General features: G+C 38.2%; 1 pseudogene; it reads left to right on the forward strand.

Moving 5' to 3' along the window:
* Gm18728 (predicted gene, 18728) overlaps positions 1-24,033 on the forward strand; it is a 429,487-nt pseudogene that overhangs the window by 72,848 nt on the left and 332,606 nt on the right.

The raw sequence follows: 24,033 nt of genomic DNA on the forward strand, positions 1-24,033 counted from the left end.
AGCTTTAAATGGAAACCAGAGCTCATTTGCAGGTAGAAAAAAAGCTATGCAGTAAGGGTTAAAGTCAATTAGATGCAAACCAAACAGGTTCTCCTCCATGGTGACCAGGTTCCAGGACAAAACAGTATATATCACAAACATGTGAATTTTAACATAATGCAGGAATAGATGTTAAAGGAAAATATCAGTAGTGAGTTTGAAGAGATAGTGTTGTCAGTTAACTATTTGTTTTGTAAGTATAAAAACCTGAAGTTGGTCATCAGAGCCGTTATACAAAAGACAGATACGGTAGGGGTGCCATGTTATCTGAAAGCTGGGTGGCCATTTTCATTTTCAAGACATCCCTGGGGATTTCTGGCCAATAATGGCTAATAAGTAAACTTGAAGACAGTGAGACCCAGAAATAAGAATGTCTCATGAAGTACTACAGTGACATGCTGATGTTGCGTAACACTGTGTGGCATAAATTGGTTAGCACTAAAAAAAATCTGAGATACTACTGCCAATATTAAACAGGAGCAATTATGATTCAGTTCTGATATAATTATATCTTATGCAACTTAACCAAATATATTGATTATTCCCAGACAATCATATTCTGTGATTCATTTCATAAATGTGCTGCTACATGTCTTGTAAATAACTGTTTGAAATGATTTTATTTTTGAGTTATAAATATCTACATTGTACAGCATGATATAATGTAAAAATTAAAATCTTCATGGGAGTAATACAACTGAGTTACCCAAACATTACAACTACCCAAGTGTTAAATTTCACAGTATAGATATATTTCAAATAGATAAATAAGTAAATAAGTAAATAATAGAAAATAAGGTGAGGGCTGAAGGATAAATTGTATGTTGATGGTAAACCTACACATGTATGTTCATAGGTACACACACACACACACACACACACACACACACACACACACATACACACACACCTTGCCAAGCATCAACTTTTCTGTATGACCTCTGAACCTGTGGACTTTTACTACTACTGAAACTGCATCTTTAAAAATGGCCTCTTCTGTTCTTTCATAGCATCATGTCTGAACTTCTTTTCATGCATTCAAAATCAACTGCCTTTGGGAGACCCTTTCTCTACCAAGTTTGGCTACCACCACAAGTACCTTTATGAAACACTTCCCAGAAGACTTCAGCCAATTGCTGCTGGTTTCTTCTTAGTCACTACTAATTTTTCAGATCAAGCTACTGAGCATCAATTGTTACAGTACTGGAAATGTTTCTCTTCAGTGGTTTGGACTCTTGATAATTACACCTGGTTCTTTAGACCCAGATTATTGAAACCACAAATTCTGCATTTAAACTAGAAAACAACCACAAAAGATACTTTAAAGAACTTTCCCTCTAAATTTCCCTCTAAAACTTCATGATAGCCATCATCTTCTGTATTGTTCTTAACAGATTTATCTTCTAGGATCCTATAAAACAGCTAATCTATGAAATCTCAAGGGCTAATTCAACTCAAACATCCAAAGTCCTTCTGACAGCCTCCCAAAAACATATCAGTTTTATTAGGTTTGTAACAGAAATGCCCCACTACTGGTACCAGTTTCTCTCTTAGTTAGGGTGCCTTTTGCTGAGCTGAAACATTGTGACAACTAACAAACAAGCACAACAAACAAACAAAGAAAGAAAATCATGAAACAACAAGAGAAAATAAAACAACTTGGAGAGGAAGGGGTTTAGTTTGCTCACACTTCCAGGGCTGAGAGAGAGTGGCAATCAGATCCATGAAGGTAATTGCCATCCTGTCTATGGTGACAATTATCTCTATATTCAGTAAGGGACCATGTCCCAAAACTAAAGTTGAGAACAATCAGTGATCATGGAAACACCTGATATTGACATTTAGTTTCTACATATTCATTTATACAATATATGCACACAAGTACACTCACATACATATACAATACACAGCAATAAACATTAAAGATAAAATTATACATGAAGGTCTATATACCATATGCCTATGTATCTAGAAATGGTAAATTATATTCAAAAATAATAAATTGTGGCCTTTTCTTCTTTGTTCACAAGTATGTTTTCACAGAATTTCAGGGCCGAATTAGAGCACATGTTCTATGTGTATCACTGTTGTACTTCCTATACCCGATTCACATTTCCAAATACCCAGACCTGGTTTTTTATTATTTGTTTGTTTGTTTGTTTGTTTTTCTACATTTATCCCAGAGGTTCCCAAGATGCTCCTTAGGCATAGTCCCTAGGATATAAGCTCTGGGATGTTCATCATGCAACACTGCAGTCTGGATATTTAAAAATGCTCTAGACTCCTGCTGCCTTCTTTTTTCCTGGGGATATCCAAACATCTCTTCAAGGCAGATAAGAAACACAGTCAAACAGTGTTTCCATCAAAGGTCAATAAGACTTTAGACTTACTAATAGTGCATAAGAGAGGAGTTACTTACAGGCTCATTACATTTTCCGAATTATCATCATCAATTTATCCCCACCTAATCATGTATGATGACCTCCTAAGAAGTAGTAATATGAAGTGCCCTTTTTAGTTAACCTTTCTGACCTTTTATTCTCTAGAATCTCTCAAAATCATTTGCAGATAGGGAAAGGCAGAAAAAAACAAAACAAAACAATATTTAGACTTCCAGGGAGGGTTCAGTGGCCCTCATCTTCTCCTTTAATGACATATAACCAGTAGATCCATGCCTATAGCTCTGAAAATTACATTAATCACTATGACTACTTGACAAAGGCATTATTTTCTCCAAGATGGTGACCATGTTTTACACAAAAGAAAAAAAAATATCTCATGTGATAGAGAATCTGGGATAGGGAAGCAGAGAGGGTTGTATCAAAGATGATAGGTCACAAATAGTGTCATCACTGGTCAAGCCCAACATGGTAGGATGTGAGAGGAATGATCAAGAAAAAGATTACATAGCAAATTCCCTTGGACATTAAGACACAGAAGAGAGTTCCACAATCTGCAGAGAATAGCTAGAGGGAATCAAATGCAAACCAAGACGTTGAGTTCAAATCTTACCATTCTATCCAGTCTTTGTGGATAGAGTTTTAAGTGAAAACATAAAGCAAGTTACATCATTACTGTGGATACCTGACCTGGTGGGGAATCTTTCCAAAGATAAAAATAAAGAGATTTCTAGAAAAGGCATTCTGTAGACTCATTTGAGTCTCCTGTTGCCAACAACAAGACCTCTGCAAACTGAACCTGACTTCTTTGAATGGAGACTTTAGAGTAGCCTTGTTCATTTATCTGCTAGTTGTGCTTAAGGTAAGACACACAGTAGCCTGCTGATGTTCCTGTAGAGCTTACAGTTAGTGACAGGAGCTCTGGGATGCTTCCCCTGCCCAGGCAACAGGAAATATAGGCCAAGATAAGCACCTATGAGAGGGATTATTCTTACCTGTACTCTGAATGCAGGATGTGATGAGAGAGGCAGGTCTTGTACACTGACCCAGAAAGCAAATGTAGGATGAACAAATGGGAGCTACAGCTGCCAGAAAGAGAGATAACAGCAAAATTGAACCTGGCTGGAGGATACTTGTCTATTCCAGACACAACTCAAACTGACAACATGCTCAAGAGCAGAAATAAAAATATCTTTTAAAATACAGATGACAGGAAAAGGTCTGTTCTCATGGTTTTCTATATTTAAATAGGTCAAAACTGGAAGTCAAAGAGTTGAAATGAAAGAGACACTTAAGTTCATCTGAAATACAGTCAATAATGGTGTGTGTGTGTGTGTGTGTGTGTGTGTGTGTGTATGTGTGTGTGAGTATAGCATAGTGGATATGTACATGTATGTATGTAAATTCATCTATGTAGCTTACTCATCAACTTCTATGATTCTCCTGTTTCTGCCTCCCTTCTCCTAGGAATACAGAATTAGAGGTAAGTGCACTACTGTGTCAAGCTTCCAAATATGAATTTAAGGAAATCAGGGCACATGTAGTGATGCTTGCTTGCATGACAGATATTATCACCACCACCTGTCCCTTTCCTCAGACCCATATAACAATGGATTTTTCTCACTGGATTTGGAAGCTCTCATTTTATCTCAGTTGTTATTTGCAAATAACAAATGCAATCACACACATACATGTGGGTACATGTGCATATATACACATGCATGCACATCTCCAACACACACTCATTTTGAGCATGGATTTAGAATCTTCCTCATTATCTACATGACTCTACCATCTCTTAGTTTCCTTAGCTGTCAGCACTTCCCTCCCACATAGCGTTCATTACCTCTTTCAGTTCTTGACATTACTTTCATTGTCATCCACATTGTAATCCTTTACACCTGCTTCCAGCATTGCTTCTCAATCCACAGGCTGTCTTGAATTATGATAAAAGCATGACAACACTCTAATGTTTCTGTGAGGACATCAGACAGTAATTGGCTTGTTCTAAAGGTTAATGTTACATTCTTGCCCATGGCCTCTAGTATTTTCCTAATTTGTAAACTGCTCACTTAGCTCCAGACTGACACAAATGGTTTGAAGCCTGTTGTTTGCTGCTTCTCTAGTGACTGCTACCAAAGTATTGAACCATGCATCTGGGTCACGGGCTTGTTTTCATGAGAACTACTCTTATGACTCATGGTGACTGCCAATTTCTCTGACCCATGGCACTCTGTGCTGTCTGTCAACAGTAAATCTTGGTTTGTTGCTACTGTTGCTCTTTTATCACATTGCTGTACTATATAACTTCTCAAAAATTAAGCCTAGTATGTCTATTCAGAATGACTAGAGTCTACTTTGCACGGAAATACTCCTTGGAAAAAGTTTGCTTTTGTTTTATATGGATGAATGTGTGTGTGTGTGTGTGTGTGTGTGTGTGTGTGTGTGTGTGTGTGTGTGTATGTATGTGTGTGTGTGTGTGTGTGTGTGTGTGTGTGTGTTCATGAACTCTGTATAACTGCAGGACCAAGAGGAAGTCAGTGGTGTAGTACTCTATTACTAAACACTTTGTTCCTTGAGTCCAGGTCTCTTTACTGAATCTTGAGCTTAGTAGGTAGGCAAAAAAAAAAAAAATTTCATTGATTCTCTTCTCTGTCCCCCTAATGAAACACAGGTTTGCAGATGTATATGTGGCCATACACAAACCTTTCAAAGGTCACTTGGAATTTGGATAGGTCCCCTTGCTTTCTCAGCAAGTTCTGGTGAATGATGGGTCACCTTCACATTTCTGGGAAATATTTTAAGAGCAACAGAAGCCAAAAGTATATGGAACAACTTCTTTAAAAAAATATTGATTCTTTGTAAATTCACATCATGCACCCCTATACCACTCATTTTTCTCTCCCTTCCTATGATTAGCATACCTTGGAGCATTGAGTCACAAAGGTCACATTCCCAAGCCTGGGCCTAAAGGCCTAGAATTTTGTTTTTACGTTTTACTTTTTCATTCCCCACTTCTACTTGTTAGTAGTTCTAATCTTAGAACTAGACACTATCTTCTCCCTGACATACTTGATCCTTTAGGGCATGGTACTGTTGTCTCAAAACTAAAAGCCGCACTGCACTAATTTTTGTTCTAATAATGGTGACTTGCCTATTTAACACACATGGATCTATAATTAAAAGCAGAAGCAAAATCAAAAGGGATCCCATAAAGGAAGAATGTAGGGTGGTCAAGAGTACAAGATAAGGGCCTTTCCACCGGAGTCTCAAGGTTTTCTTCGTGGAGACGTGTAATGTAGCATAGCAGGTCTTTTTCTCTTGAGTAGGCCTTCTGGAGCTGCTTTTTCGCTCCCTGTCTCACTCACTGGAGCACCTTGAGCCTAGAGAACAAAGGCTGGGAAAGCAGCATGTCAGCACTATGTACAAGGGCTATTTTTACCAGTGGAGGGGGCCCCCTGTAGAGCAGTTTGATTTCTTACCCCTGAAAATATCTGGAACAAAAGATGAGCTCCTTGTTCATAGAATTTTCTTACAAAATGAAACTAACATTATGATATATAAAATAAATACTAAACAGTGCTTGATGAGAATGTGTACAGTTGTACTAAACTGTGAACTAGATTCCATGTGCTACCTGCACTACACTCACCTCTCTGGGTTCCTGCTTCCTAGATCCCCATCTAGGGCAACCCCAGTGGTACAGTCTGATGAACAAGAGTCACATTTCTAGAAGCTCATGAGAACACCCTGAGTTCAATCTCTAGGAAACTCCACGCATTCTGATATCTTTACATTCAGAATGGTTAAGAAAAACATCATGACTGGAGAGATGGATTACATGGTAATCTCAAAGAAATGAATTTGGTTCCCAGAACCCATGTTCAAGACCCAGGATTGCTGAGAAATGGTTCAGCAGTTAAGAACATATACTGTTATTATTACAGTCAACTGGAGTAAATCTCATATCTGCCTAGAATCCCAGATCCAGAGGAACACTCTCTTCCAACCTTTGTGTTTCCCACACATAAGCTGTATACACACACACACACACACACACACACACACACACACACACACCACCACCACCACCACCACCACCACCACCACCCCCCACCACCACCACCAACAACAACAATAAAAACAACATACCCACATTAAACAAACCTAAAGTTAAAGCTAAATCTAAATTTGTATTTTAAAAGGCCAGATCTCTTCTGCAGATATGTTGTTGCTGTTACCTTGGTGCTTTTGTGGGACTCATAACTTTGGAAGTGGATATGTCTCTGAGTCTTTTCCTCACTTTTCTACCTGGGAGTTGCTACCCTTGTCCCTCTAGAGTAGGTGACAAACTAAGCTGAAGGTCTTTAACTTCTGAGAGCTGCATCCTGTGAGTAAGGCAGAAAATAACAACCCAGGTTGGGTGTGGATGATGGTGAGAGGTGATCTGCAGCCTTGAACCTTCGAAGCTGCATAGGTAATTCTTCCTTTTCACCGTATCCCTGTCTTGCTTCCTGATTTTTTGTACTGTCCCTTAATTCTTTTTTATGATGAATGCCTTGCTGATAGTACGTTTGGTTGTTGTTGTTGTTGTTGTTTAAAAACCATATGAAATGGTTAAAACAGACCAAAATTAAGAAAATTTGGCTCTTCCTACTCTGCAGTCAGTGAATCTGCTTACTGAACCACTTGTGAATGGGTCTAATCATCATTTTGTCCCTGTCTTCTGTTTTGTCACAAGTTTACAAGGTAACCCTTCTCAGCTCTAATGTAGGATAATTTCTATTTATTCAAAGTTCTTCCTAGAGTTTCAGCTAATATATCTGTCCTATTTGCATGTATATGCTATGCTCATGTTTTGCATGTTTACAGGGTTTTAGTGACATTAATTTGGTAAGGTCATTTTAATTTACTTTTATTGTTTATTTTTGAAATTATATTTTAATCACAGTGTTTCTACTTTTCCATTCCTCCCTCCAAACTTTCCCAAATACCTATCCCTGCTCTCCTTCCAATGTATGGCCTCTTTTTCCATCAATTATTATTGCATGTATACATGTACATTCCTGAATACAATATACTAAGTTACTTACATGTATGTTCTCAGAGTTGACAGCTTAATACTAGACAACCAATTGGTGTGCTCTTCTCTGGGACAGACCACCACTCCAGCTCTCAGCTTTATCCAGTTGCCAGTAGTACTTTGTGTAGTTTTGATATCTCATGGAAAACATATTTTGATTAAAAAAAGAATTAGGGCTTCATATGTAGTTCATTAGGTTTTGTACTTATCTGGCATAAAGTCTTACTTACCATCCCCAGTGTCTCATGAACTGGGCATGATGGCTCACTTCTAATTCGACCACTTGGGCTTACAGAAGCAAGAGGATCAGGAGTTTAATGTCATCGTGAACTCTAGAGAATTTATGAAGCAAATTTGGAAACAAACATATAAAATTTCATGTTTCATTTCTGTAATTTGAAGGCTCAGGAGACAAGAGGATTTCTCAGGGTTGATGGCCAGTCACTATCACAGAATATATGAACTCCATATTTATCAAGAGGTCTTGTGTCAATAAATAATATGGAGATGGTCTTAGTTAGGCTTTCAATGATTGTTAAGAGAAACCAAATTATATATATTTATATATATATTTAAAATTATTTTACAAAAAAATGGAAAAGTCAAATTGTCAGGCCTGTTGTTTCCATGAACTCAATCAAGATAGCAATTTTTACAATATTAATCTTGCAAATCCATGAGAATGGGAGATCTTTCCATCTTCTGAGATCTTCTTTGATTTCTTTCTTCAGAGACTTGAAGGTTTTATCATATAGATCGTTCACTTCCTTAGTGAGAATCAAACAAAGGTATTTTACATTATTTGTGACTATTTTAAAGTGTGTTGTTTCCCTAATTTCTTTCTCAGCGTGTTTATCCTTGGTGTAGAGAAAGGCCACTGATTTGTTTGAGTTAATTTTATATCCAGATACTTCACTGAAATTGTCAGGTTTAGGAGTTTTCTCTGGTGGAATTTTTGGGGACACACACGCACGCACGCATGCACGCACGCGCACACACACACACACACACACACACACACACACACACATATATATATATATATATATATATATATATATATATATACTATTATATCATCTGCAAATAGTGATATTTTTATTTTTCCTTTCCAATTTGTATCCCTTTGATCTCGTTTTGTTGTCTAATCACATCACTCTGGCTAGGACAAATGATAGGGGGCTAATATCCAACATATATAAAGAACTCAAGAAGTTGGACTCCAGAAAATCAAATAGCCCTATAAAAATAGGGTACATAGCTAAACAAAGAATTGTCATCTAAGGAATACTGAAATACTGAGAAACACCTAAAAAATGTTCAACATCCTTAATCAAAAGGGGAAAGGAAAATCAAAACAACCCTGAGATTCAACCTTACACCAGCCAGACTGGCTAAGATCAAAATCTCAGGTGACAGCAGATGCTGGCTAGGATGTGGAGAAAGAGGAGTCTCCATTGCTACTGGGACTGCAAGCTGGTACAAACACTCTGGAAATCAGTTTGGCAGTTTCTCAGAAAATTGGACATAGTTCTACCAGAAGATCTATCAATAGCACTAGTGGCCATATATCCAGAAGATGCCCCAACTTGTAATAAGGACACATGCTACACTATGTTCATAGCAGCCTTAATTATAATTGCCCAAAACTGGAAAGAACCCAGATGTCCCTCAACAGAAGAATGGATACAGAAAATGTGATACATTTACACAATGGAGTAAGTACTACTCAGCTATTAAAAACAATGAACGCATGAAATTCTTAGGCAAATGGATGGATCTGGAGGATATTATCCTGAATGAGGTAACCCAATCACAAAAGAACTCCCATGATATGCAGTCACTGATAAGTGGGTATTAGCCCAGAAGCTCAGAATCCTTCTTAGGAAGGGGAAGAAAATACCCATGGAAAGAGTCACAGAGAAAAAGCCAGGAACAAAGACTGAAGGAATGACCATCCAGAGACTGCCCCACTTTGGGATCCATCCCATAAACAACCACCCAACCCAGACACTACAGCAGATGCCAAGAACTTGCTGACACGAGTCTGATATAGTTGTCTCCTGAGGGGCTCTTCTAGTACCTGGCAAATACAGAGTTGGATGCTCACAGTTATCCATTGTACAGAGCACAGGGTTCCCAATGAAGGAGCTAGAAAAAGTACCCAAGGAGCTGAAGGGATTTGTAACCCCATTTTAACTAACCAGTACCCCCCCCCCCCAGAGCTCCTTGGGGACTAAACCACCAAACAAAGAAAGCACATGGTGACTCTTGTGGCTCTAGCTGCATATTTAGCAAAAGATGTCCTAGTTGGTCATCAGTGGGAGGAGCAGTCCTAAGTCCTGTGAAGGTTCTATGCCCTTGTATAGGGGAATGCCAGGACCAGGAATGGGAGTAGGTGAGTTGGGCAGCAGAGGGAGAGGGAGGGGATAGGGAATTTTCAGAGGGGAAACTAGGAAAAGGAATAACATTAAAATGTAAATAAAGAAAATATCTAAAAAAAAAAAGAAAAAGAAAAGAAAGAAAATATCCAATAAAAAAGGGTAAAACTTGAAAAAACAAAACAAAACAAGTTTGTGTGTACAAATATCAATTGCGTACATGTTTGTGTATATGCTTGGTTGTGGAGGCCAGATGCTGATGTCTGCTGCCACTCTTTAATTGAGCTACATCCTATTTTTGAGATGTGATCTTTCTCTGAATGTAAAACTGACTAATTTACCTAGGATGTCTGGTCAACAGTCCCAAATATCCTGTTTCCTTCTTCCCAATGCTGGGATTATGAAAATATACCACAGTGCATGGCTTTTTACTTAAAAGTGGATAGAACTCAGGTCTTCATGCCCAAAAAAGTTTACTGATTCATCTATTTTCACAGCCCCAGACATTTCCAACATTTTTGAAATTCTGTCATGATAGTTCATGACTGATTTGTGGATCCAGCTTAAACCTCTTATTCAGGGTATGGAAGAGAATATGTCAACCACAGGTAACTTCTTAAAGGAATATGAGACTGATTTGGAATGTTAAGGACAAATTGTGTACCCTATACCTTACATATATGCATTGCAGCTATTTTTAGGAAACAGGTCCTTTAAACTTAATAAATAGTAGTTAAGTGAAGATATAATTAAGCAAGAAGATGGAGAAGTATCAGGAGCATACAACTATGAAACAGCTATCTATAAGGGGAAGAAACCTCAACATATGTTAAGTGATCAGAACCTTGAGCCTTAATTTGCACCTCTGGAAGCGAAAGAACATGTCTATAGGCTAAGAAAGAACATGTCTATAGTCTGTGGTCTTTTGTTATGGTATCTTATTAAGAACTGCATGGAATATTTACTACTTTTAGTGAATGAACAAATGAATGAATGATGATGATAATAAAAAGCACAGTGGAGTAAGTGCTTGCTCCACGAGTATGAGGACCCTGATTTAGCTTCCTAGTTTCCATTGAAAACAAGAGTGTCAATGATTACCTGCAAATCCATTCTTGGGGATAAGCAGGCAAGAGGAACCAGGATGTTGACTGGACTACCAGCTGAATTGAATTAGTAAAACACTAGAAGAACTTGGCTCAAAGATTAAGGTAGAAAGCAACATATGATGATATCCAAAGGTGACATCTAGCTTCCCTCCACATATGTACAAGAATGAGTGAATGAATAAATATCTCGTGCATTTTTGATTTGCTTTACACAAACTTCCTGTCTTCTGTAGCTGTAGGTGTAGGACCTACAGATAGTTTAAAATCATTGTTTACTCGAATTTGGATTTAAATGATTCAGGGGAAACTTAAAGTAATAAAATTGATGCTATGAAAATGTTACTAAAACTTGCTCAGTAAATATTAACTTATAAAAAGTAGAATTTAGCTACAGAAGTGCTGCCTTTAATAAGCCTGGGAGTAGTACACTAACCAGTCTTGTTAGAGATAAAGTCCGTAGGAAAGAGAATTTTATGGCATTTTTTTTCACTGGGAAGGCATAGGATTTCTATAACATGAATAAGTCAAAACGGTGAGGGTGACTTAATTTCTAAGTCTCTAACTAGTGTAGGTGGTGATTCAGTCCCTGCCTCTGAATTGCTGGATTGTTTGGAAAGATGTGACTTCTTCCATTGTTCAGCTTGTCTTCACTGGAGTTGAATGTTGAGTTTACTTTTAGAATTATTACTAAACACATTTGATCTCTACTTCCATAAAGTTTCCAGTCCCTGCCTATTTGTGCCTTCCTCAGTTAACCTGATTGATACACTGAAAATACTAAGAATTGTGTCTTCAGCTGCTGTACTGAGCTTTTTTCCTCAGATCAGGAGGCTGTCTTGGACAGTATACCCAGTAGCCATGGAAACTAGAGTAGTACAACACAGGGGAAATACAGGTCTTTGGTGATGTTAATAGAGTTATTGATACTCCTTAGTGGATGGTTAAAACCTAGCAGACTCTTGAAATAGCAGCTTTTATTTCTCCTCCAGCACCCTCAACTGTAAGCGATGTTTGGAGACTAAAAGAAAGTAAATGGATGGGTGGGGTTCAATGACTGCTTCCATGAGGTCATTATCCATTCCAGAGTAGGAGGATGCAGTGATGAGGTCTCATCCTCTTTTTAGTATCCCTTTTTTTATGATCTTCAAACATCAGATAAATTCATTGGTATCACCAAGTTGGATTTTTGAAAAATTATATTTTAGCTTGTAATTGATGACTACATAGGGTGAACAGGATTTTGTTTTTACCTAGGAAAAGCTTATAAAACCCAGCTTCTGCTGTGACTTGGAAGTTCTCTTATTCCTTTTCATGTTCTTCTTCTTCTTTTTTTTTTTTTTTTTTTTTCATAGAAGTAGCTAGATCACCTTTGGCTTGTGGGATAAAGGGAGAGAAATGCTGATTATCACTTTCTAGAACTGACTTAAGTAGAGTAGAAGCTGTGTGCACATGTAGCCAGATGCTCTGAGGACATAGGCATATAACTCTATGTATTCAGGCATACACATTTTGAGGTTAGAGCTTATTCGCAGTTCCTGCAGAGATAGAACAAAGGCTACTTTACCTAATCCCCCTGGTGGTTTTCAATGAGGTGCTAAACTCTGAAGACTGCAGCTTCTGGACTCAGCAAGACTCTCAACGGCAGATTAGCTATAGAAGCAATGTGAAATAGACTTAAGATAGGTAAACATTTTATTATTGTATTGTTAGGGTTATGAAATATAAAACATTGTTGGTATGTGCTGGGATGCTCCAGACAGACTGCATTCCTATGTCATGAATGATTAACCACAGGATGGGCTGCCCAACACAGATGGCCTATAATGAGATCAGATATTTCCCATTTATGTTGCCATTTTCAGGCTGTTCGTTGGGTTGGGGAATTTATTGTCTTGTTCCTGGACTTTTGGGGACTACAGCTGGAGCAGATGGCTTATGGCCTAGTTTCTGAGTGGAGACAAAATGGAATAAATAGGCTCCTTCAGTAAAATGGTTTTTATTTATATACCTGGGTAAGTGGTTAATTTTCTCATAGTAGTTACACCATTCTAGAAAGGGTACAGATGGCTAGAAGTTTATCTTTTTGGAGTTTAGGGGATAGGCTACTAAGGACAGTACCTAGGACAAAATGGAGTTTATTTAACCATCCCAAAGACAGAAGGAACATTTAGTAAAAGTCATGAGTATCAAGGCAGGTGTTCCATCCAGATTAAAACAAACAAACCAAATATATATTATTAAAGCAACATTGATAACTTTTCTGTTGAATGTGATGAAAAAACACAAATTCTTGTAACGAACTTAAAATAACTGACAGCGAATATTTTGGGGCTCAAAGACTCATTCATATAAATCTGAGTTATCATATATATTCTCATCTTCATCAAAACACATTGTACTTATGCCAGAAGGATGCTCTGTGATCAAGATAGACAAAGGCTCTGATTTTTATAAGTTGCATATTTTATTAGTGAGAATAATTAAGAAAATAATTTAACAAGTCACTAAAATCATAATTATAATTACTATGCTACAAAAGAAAAATACTTTCTGAATAGACATCAGAATCATAGTAATTATAATTACTATGCTACAAAAGAAAAATACTTTCTGAATAGAATGCTCAAATTTTTAGCAACTGACCAAGACAAGGAGGTCCAAGATATTTTCTTCAAAATAATGATATTGTGCTGACATCTGGCATAGAAAAAAACAAAGTCAAAAAGGGAGGAAAGTGAAAAGTAGAACAACAGAGGGGACAAACCACGAGAAAACCCAGATCCAAGCACAGCCTATTAGAAGAGCCTGGGAAGAAGATGTCAGGCACACACATGACTGTTCTCAATCGTTTTCTCAGGTATGCTGAAAGGATCAAAAGCCAGTCTTAGAGAGTGTTAGACATGAAAAGCCAGTCTTAGAGATCAGATCCCTCTATCGAAACAAGGTTTATACTACAGTTCCAAAATGAACTAGAAACAGATGATCAGAGTTAATATTGACTGTCAATTTGCGAGGACTTCAAATTCCCTAGGAGGAAAAGGCCTCTCTGGTCACTAGGTGTTTCTTTGAAGTCTCCCTGAGTCATTTATTCATTAATTATCCATTCAATTCTCACACCCCATTTATTGTAGACTGACACTTTATGTGATAAAAGACTTCTTTGAGGGAATATAGAACTCCTGAACTCAGTGCGGTAATAGCTGGTAAATCGCTTTAATATTAACTATGGCATTTGGAAATGGAAAACCAAGCTTTTATGTTCATATCCAATCCTGTATTCTCCAGGGTACACCAATGGATGACCGGACCTATTGCAGCAGTAAAATGACACGTCTACTCAGCACATAGTGATGAGATTTCAGATGTCCCAGAAAAAAAAATGTTGTAGAAATAGAGACTATATTAAGCAATTGCTTCCTGAATGGAAGTGGGCCAGAGTGATGGGTAAAGTCAAGAGCCCTGTTCCTTGATTTACACAGCATCCAAGGTTCTCTACATTGGACACCAGGGCTTTTCCTACTCAGTCACTGTCCCTTATTGTAGGTTTTATTATTTCTCTATCCTTGGTCTCTTTCATATGCCAATCTCACTGAATTTCTTACTCTACTCTTATACCTAGCAAGACATTTGTTTCTACATTTAGATTTACACTGAACTTGAAATAGGTGGCCTCATTGGCATTGTGGTTTAGCTTAGGCTGTTGCTCACCTACTGTTTGTATTATTGGTATTATGTTATTATGTTATTGTAATGCAATGTTTCTGGTAGTCCTAGAATGGCTATGTTGGGTTTTTTGTTTGTTTGTTTGTTTGTTTTGCTTTCTTTCTATCAGAAACTGCAGACCCAGCTTGAAGGCAGACTTTGTTTTTTAGACTGAATGACAAAGAACAAAACAAACAAACAAACAAACAAACAAAACAAAACAAAACAAATACCCTAAGTGTGTAGTGAATCATCACATGTTTTGGCCCCAGTTTAAAAAATAAATGGGGACAACAGAGAGAGACAAAACAGCCAGATAGTGTGACCCTTGCTGTTTCCTGCTTTCCTGGCCATTTATTACTTCGGCAGTTTCTTCTGTGACTTTGCTAGGATCTTTGTGAGGCATCCTTTCAAGTCTCACCTCAGCCCACTGAGTCTGAGCATATAACCCATTGCTAACCATTCAAGCAATTTGTAAGTTTACAGTTAGGGAACAGTACTGTGACAGTTCAAGTTACAATATACAGTTCTGCAGGGAACAGAAAGGACAGTGAGCACACCTTACAATTCACAGCTCCTCAGCAAACCACGAAACAAGCCAACTCATTTCATGGAAGAAAGATAAGGATGGCCTGAACTTCTCCTTCATGAATAAAGTGTCTCCCGTTCGTGACAAGCTGAAAGATGTGTGTGTGTGTGTGTGTGTGTGTGTGTGTGTGTGTGTGTATGTTTGTGTGTGTGTGTGTGTGTGTTTGTGTGTGTATTTGCTGTTCATGTGAATGTGGTGTTTGTGATATACGTTTATCTGGCGCATGCATGCAAGTATATTGATGCACAAGCCCATGTGAATGTAGGAAATAGCTAGAACAAGATATCTGAAGCATTTCTCTGTGGCTTTCCATCTTTCACTGAACTGGAAGCTCAGTATTTTGGCTCAGCTGGTTGCATAGTGAACTCTACAAGTTTACTTGCTGCCCTCCAATACTGTGAATCCCACAGTTGTGCTCAACTTTTTACATACTCAAGTGCTCAATCTTTCAGACCAAGCATTCTTACTCATTGAGTGGTCTTGCAGCAGTGAAACAATTTTTTAAAATATCAAACTCGGTCGCGTATACAGAAATCTTATTTGCTGTGTACTATTCCAAAAGAGCTTGTCTGGACCACTTATCTATAACTCCAACCACATCTACCTCCTCAAGCCATGTGTATTCCCTTCTCTAGTCTCTGTTCTGATTTCTTTCTTTAAAAAAAATCATTTAATTTAAAGAAAGGGTTTTATGCATCTCCGACTGTCCTTGAATTCAATATAGTCAATGAATGGATGGATAGATGGGCAGAAAGACAGACAGATTAAAGCAAAACTAAACAGTAACCAGGGTCCAGACTGAATTCAAGCATTCTATGTGTCCAAGGATAACTTCCTTTTTTTTTTCTTTTGTTATTAGATGATTCAAATGCCATCCCCTTTCCTAGTTTCCCCTCCAAAAATCCCCTATCCTCTCCCCCCTCCCCTGCTCCCCAACCCACCCAATCCCGCTTCCTGGCACAGGCATTCCCTATACTGGGGCAGAGAACCTTCACAGGACCAAGAGCCTCTCCTCCCATTGATGATTAACTAGGCCATCCTCTGCTGCAGATGCAGCTAGAGACACAAGTATCACCATATGTTTTCTTAGATTGGTGGTTTAGTCTCAGGGGGTACTGGTTAATTCATATTGTTGGTCCTCTCATAGGGCTACAAACCCCTTCAGTTCCTTGGGTACTATCTCTAGATCCTTCACTGGGGACCCTGTGCTCTGTCTAACTTTCAATTCCCAACCCTCCTTCGTTCAAGTCCAGAGCACTTGGATAATAGATGGTTTTCATGACACCCAGTATATGAAGCATTGCGTATCAACCCTGCACAGCATGCATTCTAAGCATCCAATCTTCTGGACAAACTTCATCTTTTGCCTTTGTTATGATTCTTTTTTAAACTTAATTTTATTTAGTGCACATGTTTGTCTGTGTGTGGGTTTGTGTGTACATACAAGTACATGATGTGGTATGGGTATAGACATGGATAAGTTAGGAGAATTAGTTCTCGATCATCTTTTATAGGTTGTCAGATGATAAAACTCATCTCTTCAGACTCACTCAGCAAGCACTTTATCCACTGTCTCACTTACCTGCTACCCTGATTTCTACCATGATTATTACCACCCAACCTAGCAGCTGGACTTTATTTAGTTTACATTTCCTTTGGCACATATAACCAACACCTATGCTGCAAATTAAAATCAAAGCAGATATGCTGAGACTTTTATTGACTATTTTATGTTACAAGTAGAATTACTAGAAGGCTTAAACAAAATTAATCGAAAATTAAAGCTTAGGAAATTTAAGTCACCCACTATTTAAATGGACTAAAGTACTTACCAGAAGATGAAAATCAGGGTCAATCTGTTTGAGTTATAAAAAAAGAAAGAAAGAGAGAATAAAAGAAAGAAAGAGAGAGAGAGAGAAAGAAAGAATGAATGAACGAACAGAAAAGAAAGAAAAGGAAGGAAGGAAGGAAGGAAGGAAGGAAGGAAGGAAGGAAGGGAGAGAGAGAGAGTGAGAGAGAGAGAGAGAGAGAGAGAAAGAAAGAAAGAAAGAAAGAAAGAAAGAAAGGAAGGAAGGAAGGAAGGAAGGAAGGAAGGAAGGAAGGAAGAAAGAAAAATTAAGCTGAATTGAAGCTGAAAACACTGGCCCTTGGCCTGCAGTTTGTTTTGTAAATGAAGTATCAGCTGCTTTACTGCATTGGGAATTAAAAAATAAACACACTTAGGTATAAATATAAAACTGGCACATGACTATATGGAAAAAGTCTCATGTACACTGTGAAAACAGCTTTGTAAAAGAGTAAGAGGGAAGACCCAAGAGTCTTGGATCACAGAGATTAGCTTAAGGTACCAATGGCTGTGTGCAAGAGCTCAGCTGTTTGAGTTTGCTGAATTAGGAGTCTTGTTTGTACACAGAGTAAGAGCATAACAGATCAAAGTTTGTGATACTGAATAAATTGAACTGGTAGTGTACAGAGCCTTGTGTGTGATACAGATACTCAGTAAAGGTGTATTAGTTAATTCAGGGGAAATATTGACTGGGAAAAGTACAGCAGGAATCAGAGTCTACTGGATGGGGAAAACCATCTGCCAGTCCATTTTAGTTGAATATAAAAAGTCACCTCTCCATTCAGATTTGAAGATCACAGGAGCATTTGAAGTAAGATGAGGGAAAGTTATGAGTAAACGTGTTAAGTGACAACTGAAGACTTCTAGGGTCCTCAGTGGAGCCTCCTAAAGAAGGAGCCATGTCTTCCCATGCCTTCAAGTTCTAAATAGTCTGTAACTAATGCACATTTTACCTGTGTCCTATGGCACTGCTTCGCCTCCACCTTTTTCCACCTTTTTCTCACTGGAACAAATCAGATATAAAAGACAAGAGAAGCTCTGGGGAAAATCAAATCAACACACATACCTCAAGGATGGACTCAGTTCTATCCCAATGGTAGATCTGACACCCTTGAAGAAAAATTGTATAGAACACATTGAAAATGTTCTCTCTCTCTCTCTCTCTCTCTCTCTCTCTCTCTCTCTCTCTCTCTCTCTCTCTCTCTCTCTCTCTCTCTCTCTGTCTCTGCGTGTGTTTGTGTACTAACATGATGTGTGTACTTACCCACACCCCAAAGTATGTGGGTGGAAGCTGGATGATGATATTCAGGTTTTGGCTCCATCTTTACACCATGGAATCCCATGACCAAGCTCATGCTGTTAGCCAACTTCTGAGCCATGTTGTAGGCTGGCCATTTATTTCTTGAAATCGAATCTCTCCTTGAACAAAAAGCACATCATTTCTATTGGCATAGGTATCAAGCGAACTTTTGCTAATCTGTTATATTCCTCAGTGCTGAACTTTCAGGCTTTAGAGTTATCGATGCTCAGCTTTTATGTTGGTGTTGGCAATTTGAACTGAAGTACTCTCCCTTGCATATCAAATTTTCACACACACCAAGACATCTTTTTATCCCCAACATGTGCTTTTTATTTTACAAGGGGAATGGATGGTCACATTATACTGTTTGTTCCAGGCTTTCTTTATCTGCAAAGGAATTAAGTCTCTGAAATAATAAATATTAATACAAAGTTTTGTTATACTGATATATGTATCAAAAGATGGCCTAGTCGGCCATCACTGGAAAGAGAGGCCCATTGGACACACAAACTTTATATGCCCCCGTACAGGGGAATGCCAGGGCCAAAAAATGGGAATGGGTGGGTAGGGAAGTGGGGGGGAGGGTATGGGGGACTTTTGGGATAGCATTCTAAATGTAATTGAGGAAAATACGTAATAATAAAAAATATTTTAAAAAAAAGAAAATGAAAGATGTACATTGAGATCTCTGAGAAATATCCTAAGAGGAGATGTATGTAGTATTTGCATGCACACATATTCATGTATGTCTGTACAAACATATTACTGTGTACCACTTTATTTCCTGGGTCAGAAAGAAGAGAGAAAGCAATGGCTACAGTCAGTGAGAACAAAATGTGGTACTTTCTGGTGTAGGTAAAGTCAGAATTTCCTATTAATAATAACCTTTATCTCACCATCCCTCCTGAAGGAAAGGTCCTGACTGGCTAGAACCATCATTTTCCATAACCATAACTACAATTACAGCTTGATTCCTCTCTTTTTCTTCACAATGACCTTTTCTATACAGACTCCTCCCTTAATGAGCCCTTGGAAGAGGGAGAAAACAGTTTTCATAAATTCAATTACCCTAATAGCTCTTTTAAGAGTATTTTTTTTTAGAACTTTATATTTTCAGATCTTTTCAAACAATGTTCCCATTAGAAGGTTGATAAGGGCCTCCTGGGATTTAGGGAAACTTTTATTTAAAAAAATGGTAATGATTTCAGGGTCAGGGTTAAGTGTCTTCAAAGAGCTTGACTTCAGAGGTAAAGACTAGTAGCCAATCTAATTCTGCAGTTAACTACAGTGACAGTCATTTCCCAAGGATTCATGGCTTTAATGAGAATGGCACTATAGGATCATATGTTTGAAAGCTTGCTACCTCTTTGGTAGAACTGAGGGATTTATGAGGTGTGTCCTTGTTGGAGTAGGAATGTTTGGAGATATATCATCAAGGGTGGGCAATAAGGTTGCAAAAGACCACACCAGGTTATTTCTCTCTTTTCTCTCTCTTTCTTTTTTCTCTCCTCAATCTCCCTTCCTCAACTTGTTGATCAGGTACAAGAACTCAGCTTCAGCAGTCTCTGCTTACACCCATGATCCCCACCATGACAGTCATGGATTCACACTCTGAAACTATAAACAAAACCCACCACATGGTTTATTTTATAAGTTGTATTGGTTGTGATGTCCCTTCAATAGTAATACAAAAGTATCTAAGACTGGAAGAAAGACGTTTGTCTGACAGAGCCAGACTTTTGTCAGAGTTCTTAAAGTGATGGTCCTGGATCCAGGTAGAGATGACTGAGAATTCTCAAGACTATTCTGCTCCATGGTTGTTCTTTCAGTGTGTTTGAGAGTCAACCTATAGTTTGAAGGACCCTATTATCTGTTTGATCATGTGGGTCTCAGAAATTGAAGCCAAGTGAAGTCATAAGTCTTGAGAGCAAGCAGCTTAACCCAATAAGCTGTCTTGCTGGTCCTCTTAATTATTTTTATTTATTTATTTATTTTACTGTGTATTAAAAGACAGTTATTCCACAGTCTCTGAAAGACCATCTACATACTTCTGCTACTTTATACATGTTTTGATGGGAATTAGAGTTCTCATTATTGGAAGATCAAAATATCATCACCCCTTAAAAAAAAAAACAAACAGAAATACTATCTTGAAGTATCAAATATTCATTTAAGATTTAATTCTTTATATAAAATAATTGAGCACATCCATTTTATTAAAAGAATATAAAGCAAGTAGAAAGTATCTGTAAATAAAAATCAGCCTGTGTCTATTGTGTATTTAACAAGTTTCTGCTCTGATAATATTAGAGAACCTTCTGGAGTCCCTTCAGATGAGCTGACCTTCAGCTCTGATGAGAATTGTACAGCATTTATTATTTCTTAGATTTCATCTTTGTGTTTCCTGGACATTTATATTAGCTAATAATTTCTTTGTTCTTATATGGTAAATTCTATAACAAAAGCAACCAATGAATGGAATTTTTATTTTGGTTCATAGTTCTAAAGCATAGTACTTCATATGAGGTAAGTCATAGCGGCTGGAGCATGAGGCAGGTGGTCACAGTGTATCCAGTCAGAAGGAGAGAGATGAATGCAGAAATGCTGGTGCTCTGCTACCTTTCCTCTGTTTACTAAGTTTGGGAATAAAGCCCTTGAAAATGTTAGAGTGGGTCTTCACACATACACACACACAAACACATACTCTTTTACATTCACTACCATAATGGAGATTAATTATCATAACATCAAATACATTTATTTCACTGGTACCTATTTAAGTCAGTTTGAGCAGAGATAGAATTATCACAGTTCTTTACTCAAAGATCATTGTTTCATGGTTCTGAGAATCTGCAAGTCCATGATCATGGTGCTGGCACATTCATCTCCTGCTGAGGGTCTGTATTTTGCTTGCTAATGACTGGCCACCTTCTTCACTTCCTCACATGTACTTTCCTACATGTGTGGGTTAAGCTGTGAGGGATTTTTCTTAGTTAAATAATTTGAAGTGGAAAAACCCAACTTTAATCCCATCATACCTTTTGGTAACGGCCTATAGAAAAGACGTAGATGAAAGAAGATTTTGGTCTTTGTCAGCTTGCCCTCACTCTGGGTGCAAGTCCATTCCTTCATTTTCATTAGAGATTTCTTCAAGATTCTGGTATAATCTGAGACACCTGGCATTGTAAAATGAAAAACTACTACATTCTTGGGCTTTCCATGGGTAGACAGTATTTTTTGATTAGCTGCACTATGACCTGTTAGCTACTATAATAAATCCTCAATCTCTCATCTATTTATCTATAGTTATTTATCAGTTCTGTTCATCTAGCAAACTCTGAATAATACAGATTGAGAAGAGACATTCATAGAGAGAAAGAGAGAGAGAGAATTTAAGAAACTTTAAAGTCTCTCTTTTTATAAAGCTGATGTTACATCAAATTGTGTCTGTGTTGATAAAAGAACATATCATTAATTTTCTGTTAAAAGTTATATCTCAGCATATTGGTGCTTTGCTAAGGCATTTGGGGGTACTTTTTGTCCTCAAACTTAAAATCCCCATAACTCTGTCTTTTTGGTATTGGGATTATAGCCATGTTGAACTATACCTATTCCACAGATGATTTTGAGGAACACATATTTAATTCGAGGCACCATCTTATTATAATGCTTATTTGTCAGTCTCCCCACTTCTTTAATGATTATACTAAGGCAGTCTCTTCATGTGAACCTAGAGCAGGCACATGTGTATTCATTCTGCATACATTTATTAGAAGCCTACTATATTGTGTGTGTTTTATATGATTTTCAAGAGTTGCCCAACTTGGAACACCATGTCTACTCCATAAAGGCTAGTAGATATGAATAAGCACTTAAATTTTGAGAGTGGTGAATGGCAGGCAGGCTAGTTGATAAAGAACATGACTTGAAAGCATGAGTTTCAGAATTCAGTCTCTAAAACCTATAAAAAAAAAAAAAAAACAGAAAAAAAAAAAGCAAATGAGATGATGCATGCAATGTTGAACCATTATAATCCCTGTTTAGGGGAGAAGGAAACAGACAAACCTGTGGTTCACTGGCCAAGCATCTGACAACTCATTGTAAGTTCTAGGCCAATAAGAAACCTCTTTCAAAAATCAAGGTGTACTCTGTATGAGAAATATCCAAGCTTGATCTCTGGCATCTGCATTAGGTCATAAAATTGGGTCATACTTCTCTAGTTGAAAATAAAGGAGATACACATATATGACTGTGAAAATAATTCCAGTGTTTTGAAATAGTTTTAGATAGAGTTATGTAGGGTTATGGGTCCTGTGTCAGCTTTGCAACAGGGCAATGCAGCTGGGGAGACAGGACTTGGGAAGTTGACTGCATTACACACTGTCACCAGGTGGGTGTTGTGCAGTAGCAAAGCCACAGGACACCACTCCTTCCTCCTCCAGGGTCTGGAAGCACAGCCTGAAACACAGGACAGCCGGAGGTGGCTTGGAGGTCTTTGGGCCAGCAAGGAGGACAGGGCCATCTGGTTCCCAGGCTCTTGGACATCCAGGTGCCACTGGAAGTGACTGAAGAATGGATTGTGGGCCTGCAGGCTGGATCTAGCCCCGGGCGCAGAGGGAGGGAGCTCCAGCTGGTCCTGCCAGAAGAGCCCTTGGCTTGACAGTGGAAATCTTAGGTATGGAGGCAGTGGCTGGGGGTACAGAGGGGTCTTCTATGGGAGATTATACAGCAGCTCTATAGGCAAAGGCCTTTTCCATGTATCCCCATGCATGGCGGATCCCGATGAAAAGAGACAGTCCATGGTTTTAAGGCATTTACTGCCATGGTGGAAAGTAGATGTGTAAAACCATACCCCATTTCGCAGGAGCAATTTGAGATTAAACACCTTTTGCAAGGAGGGATATCTGGGAAGGAAAGCTTATTGGTTAATCCCTCCAAGCTTTTAGGTGCCTCATTGGTATGGAGATCTGTCTTGATCCTACATGACCAGAGGTCATGTCTTCAACAAGTAGAGAGGCTTGGGGCATTGCCCTTAGGTGACTGATGCCCACAAGTCTATGGGTGTGTGGGGGGGTGCTGGCGCTAGTGACAGGGTCCTACTGCACAAGAATCAGGTGAAACACCTACCTATTGTTCCTTCAGGGTTTCTGGGGCTTCAAGCCTTAGCTCAACTGGGGACCAAGCTACCTTCCATATTCCCACAGTTATGAATGGGAAAGGAAAAGAAGAAACATCTCACTGCCAAAACAAATTAAAAAAAAATTTTTACTAGGGACCTTCAGAGAGTTTGAAAGCTCCAGAAGTTGAATAAGAAGTATCTAGCTCAATGCAACATAAATCAGCATTCTCATAAGGGATAGTATATAATTCTTCCAAAACAACATCTTTATCTTTTATAATATTGAATATATTTGAACTATAAAGTATAAGCCTTAAAATAAACCTTGTGTTGCCTATATGAATTTGGAGCAAAAATGTGATTTGCAATTGAACATGAGTTTAACATTTTAGTTGCTTGTCATCAGTCCTGTAAAAAGAGACTCAATGAATTGGACTTAGGTCCTGCATGGGTTGGAAGTCACTGT

The sequence above is a fragment of the Mus musculus genome, chromosome 1 (genome assembly GCF_000001635.26).
Source record: "Mus musculus strain C57BL/6J chromosome 1, GRCm38.p6 C57BL/6J".
Taxonomy (NCBI): domain Eukaryota; kingdom Metazoa; phylum Chordata; class Mammalia; order Rodentia; family Muridae; genus Mus; species Mus musculus.